General features: G+C 39.0%; 1 non-coding gene across 1 annotated transcript; it reads left to right on the forward strand.

Moving 5' to 3' along the window:
- Positions 1-1796: 1796 nt before the first annotated feature.
- On the forward strand, positions 1797-1903 carry LOC129534582 (U6 spliceosomal RNA). The gene has a single exon (XR_008681220.1). It is a non-coding gene; the product is annotated as a U6 spliceosomal RNA (small nuclear RNA).
- Positions 1904-3570: the final 1667 nt, after the last annotated feature.

Raw genomic sequence — 3570 nt, forward strand, 5'->3', positions numbered from 1 at the left:
AGGGTCTATTATGTACTAGGTACTTTACATATTTTTTTCTTTTAAGCCTCAAGTAAAACCTCCAAGATAGGGGTCACTAATGGATGCTGTTGAAGTGTTTAAATAATACCATTATATAGCACTTAGGGTGTACTGAATACTTCCTACATATTATCTCCAATTTTCACAAAAACCCTGCAAAGTATCATCAACCTTGTTTTACAGATACAAGACCTGGGTCTCGGAGGGATAAAGCAACTTGCGAAGCTCACGCAGCTAGGACATGAGTAGGGCTGCATCCAGATCTCAAAGCCTGTGTGCTACCCCTGAAATGCTGCCCATGTAGGCAGCCATAGACCTATCTCAGCCCAAATAAATAGCATCAAAGACTCTTTCTCTCAGCAGGCCTATTGTACACCATAGAAACACTCCCCAGCATGAGGTAGCTAACTAGAGTGATGGTGCAACTGATAAGGTAGGTGACACTTCCAGGCAGGGCCGAGCTCTCAGCATAGTAGTGCCATGTAAGGGGACCTTGCATTATGGTTCTATCTGGGCCTTGGCTTGTCAGAGCCTGGAATTTCACCCTAACATTTCATTTAGGGGTGGCCGGTATCCTTAAATTTTGTTTAATTTTAGCTGTATCACAAAACAACTATCATATAATGATTATAATGATGATGATGCTGATAACTACCATGTATTGAGTCCTATGTCACATGATGTGCTTTATGTACTTTGTCTCTAATTACTATGGAGATTGACTTACCCACCTAAAATGAAGCCCATTTCTCTTTCAGGACACATCCCCCTGAATTGTGGTGGTTGAATTGTGGTGTTTAAGAGATTTTTTTTCAGAACTGTTGCAGACAGAGGTGAGTTCCTATCTCCTTCTGCAATTACCTGCTGAATATCCTTGAGTGAGAGGTCATTGCCATAAAAATAACTTCCCAAAAGTTAATTTTCCTTATGCATAAGTCGTTGTTTTAGTCTGTTCAAGCTGCTATAACAAAATGCCATAGGCAGAAATTAATTACTCATGGTCCTAGAGGCTGGAAGTGCAAAGTCAAGACACTGGCAGATTTGGAGTCTGGTGAGGGTCTGCTTCCTGCATCATAGATGGCTGTCTTTTTCTGTGTTTTCACATGGTAAAAGGGGTGAGGAATCTTTCTGGGGTCTCTTTTATAAGGCCACTTGCTCTTTTAAATAAGGGTCCCACGTTGTTGCCAAGTGTACAAAAATAGCAGAAAAGCTAAAATCAAAATGTTGGACTAAGATTAGATGCAGGAAAAGATGTAGACAGGATGTAAAAAAAACAAGTATGTAGAGTCATGAATGGCTCAAAGTCAGACACAACAGCATCACAAATAACAGTCTAAACACTGGTCATCTCTGAGATGTCTTCCACAGATTAATCTCACCCATTGCATACAGATGCTTCCATTTTATCTTAACATTTCGAGGTGATTCATTTTATTTTGAGGACCTACGTGCCATTCATTTTCTTCCACAGCTGCACCAACATACACACACATGCTCAAACATTAGTCTCAACCAAAAATTATATACACAAACAGACTGAAGCTGGGGATGCAGTCAGTCAGCCAGAAGTTGTTTGGTAAATTATCTATTCATTTGGAAGAAAAACAAAGTTAGATCCCTATCTCAAGCTACTGAATGAACAAAATTAAAACTCCAAAATGTAAACATTAAAAAAAACTATAAACATACCAGAGATGATACTTCAAGTTAGAGCAGCCTAAAAAGGTGGACAAATCCTCTCCCCGCCAAAACAAATATAAAAGTATAAAGTTGTTTTGCTCACTTCAGCAGCACGTGAACTAAAATTGGAATGATACAGAGAAGATTAGCATGGCCCCTGCACAAGGATGACACGCAAATTCATGAAGCATTTCATTTTTAAAAAAGTATAAAATTTTTTAAACAAGCTTGTTAGGACTGGAAATCAACCAAAAGCAAATAATAAACTAAAAAGGGTCTATTCATGAAATCTACCCAAATGTCATATAAGAACAGCAAGAGTCTGAACTTACTGATTATTTCCTTCTATCATCTCATATCTATAGACATAGATAGATGAGTAGAAATTATCCTTTCTGCAGCCAGGCGAGGTGGTTCACACCTGTAATCCCTGTACTTTGGGAGGCCGAGGCAGGTGGATCACCTGAGGTCAGGAGTCCGAGACCAGCCTGGCCAACAATGATGAAACCCCACCTCTACTAAAAATACAAAAATTAGTCGGGCATGATGGCGGGTGCCTGTAATCCCAGCTACTTGGGAGGCTGAGGCAGGAGAATCACTTGAACACAAGAGGCAGAGGTTGCAGTGAGCCAAGATAGTGCCACTGCATTGGGGCCGACAAGAGCAAAACTCTACCTCAAAAAAAAGAAAGAAAGAAAGAAAGAAAAATTATCCTTTCTGAAGAACACAGAAAAAAAAGGCTGGAGAAAAATGATCAGAGCCTCAGAGACCTCTGGGACAACATCAAGCACACAAACATACATATAATAAGAGTCCTGAATGGGAGGAGAGGAGAAAAAAGGTTAAAAAAATTTTTTTGAAGAAATAATGCCCTGAAAACCTCCCAACTATGCTGAAAAACATTAATCAGCAGGTTCAAGAAGCCCCACAAACCTAGGTAAGAAAAACACAAAGAGATTTGCACATCATAGTTAAATTGCTAAAAGCCAAAGACAATTTAAAAATCTTGAATGCAGTAAGAGAAAAATAACTCCCAAGTACAGAAGAACAACAACATATTTAACAGCTGAGTTTCCATCAGAATCAATAGAGGCCAAAAGGCAGTAGAACAACATATTCAAAAGACTCAAAGAAAACAGTGTCAACCAATATGTCCAGCAAAATCCAGCATATAAACAGAACCAAAGACAAAAACCACATGATTATCTCAATAAATGCAGAAAAGGCCTTTGACAAAATTCAACAGCACTTCATGCTAAAAACGCTCAATAAATTAGGTATTGATGGGACGTATCTCAAAATAATAAGAGCTATCTATGACAAACCCACAGCCAATATCATACTGAATGGGCAAAAACTGGAAGCATTCCCTTTGAAAACTGTCACAAGACAGGGATGCCCTCTCTCACCACTCCTAGTCAACATAGTTCTGGCCAGGGCAATCAGGCAGGAGAAAGAAATAAAAGGTATTCAATTAGGAAAAGAGGAAGCCAAATTGTCCCTGTTTGCAGATGACATGATTGTATATCTAGAAAACCCCATCGTCTCAACCCAAAATCTCCTTAAGCTGATAAGCAACTTCAGCAAAGTCTCAGGATACAAAATCAATGTGCAAAAATCACAAGCATTCTTATACACCAATAACAGACAAACAGAGAGCCAAATCATGAGTGAACTCCCATTCACAATTGCTTCAAAGAAAATAAAATACCTAGGAATCCAACTTACAAGGGATGTGAAGGACCTCTTCAAGAAGAACTACAAACCACTGCTCAATGAAATAAAAGAGGATACAAACAAATGGAAGAACATTCCATGCTCATGGATAGGAAGAATCAACATTATGAAAATGGCCATACTGCCCAAGGT

Source organism: Gorilla gorilla, chromosome 5 (assembly GCF_029281585.2).
Source record: "Gorilla gorilla gorilla isolate KB3781 chromosome 5, NHGRI_mGorGor1-v2.1_pri, whole genome shotgun sequence".
NCBI classification, from domain to species: domain Eukaryota; kingdom Metazoa; phylum Chordata; class Mammalia; order Primates; family Hominidae; genus Gorilla; species Gorilla gorilla.